The 861-nt window shown below is 40.8% G+C and overlaps 1 protein-coding gene across 3 annotated transcripts in view; it reads right to left on the bottom strand.

The window, feature by feature from the left end:
- The window catches only part of LOC105535960 (chromosome unknown open reading frame, human C9orf153), a 36,409-nt gene that overhangs the window by 31,602 nt on the left and 3,946 nt on the right, over window positions 1-861 (bottom strand). The gene's annotated exons all lie outside the window — the stretch shown is intronic.

Raw genomic sequence — 861 nt, 5'->3', positions numbered from 1 at the left:
CACCACAAAAAAAAAAAAAAAAAGAAAAGAAAAAGATATAAGAGACTAATTCAAGAATATATGGACAATATATTTAAATTTGCTCTTTTTCGCTTGTCCCAAATTTTTCCCACTCCTTTGCCTATCTCTAACAACTTCTAACCCAAATCTCTGTAAAGCCATGAACATGGCTTTTAATATGTGAAAGTTTTTTAAAGTTTCGAAGTAGGACTGACAGAAATAAAAACAGTTTTACCCCCAAAATATCCTTCTTTGATATATTTTGAGGTGTCTGTTCAGAGAACCAGCAAACAGAAGTAGCCCTGCAAAGCTGTCTTTCGTGGGGAGATTTGCATCTGTATGGAATCTGCCTTGATGCAGCCTGGCTTCTTCTGAGCCTTGTTTGATCTAGGAAAGATTGACACCTGAGAGCTTGACACCTTTGAAGGTCGGAAACATTTACCATCTATTCTTTCTGAAGGCTGCTACCTGTGAGGCTTCATCTACATAGCAAGACCACCTTTGCTAGCCAGGCCTCCTCTTCTCTCCCCGCCATAACCTGTCCTGCACCATAACCTGATTTACCACCCTAACTTGTTTTGGGCCGTTCTCTGAGCTCCCATTCTGTTGGTAACCTCAAGATGGTATGTAAGCTTCTGTACCCCCACTGGGCGTTTGGAGTAATCACTCTGTGGTTCTTTCCTATGTGCACATTATAAAATTCGTACTCCTTTTCTCCAATAAATCTGCCTTTTGTGAGTTATGTTTTTCACCAAACCTTCAGAGGGCAAAAAGGACATTTTTCCCTTGGCTCCTGCAGGTGTATTGTTTTTTGAGCCCTAACAAGCCCTCATCTGGCCAGGTTTTTGTTGTTGTCGTTTT

This window comes from Mandrillus leucophaeus, unplaced genomic scaffold, assembly GCF_000951045.1.
Source record: "Mandrillus leucophaeus isolate KB7577 unplaced genomic scaffold, Mleu.le_1.0 Scaffold152, whole genome shotgun sequence".
Taxonomy (NCBI): Eukaryota; Metazoa; Chordata; class Mammalia; order Primates; family Cercopithecidae; genus Mandrillus; species Mandrillus leucophaeus.
This window is presented reverse-complemented; position numbering and strand designations above follow the sequence as displayed.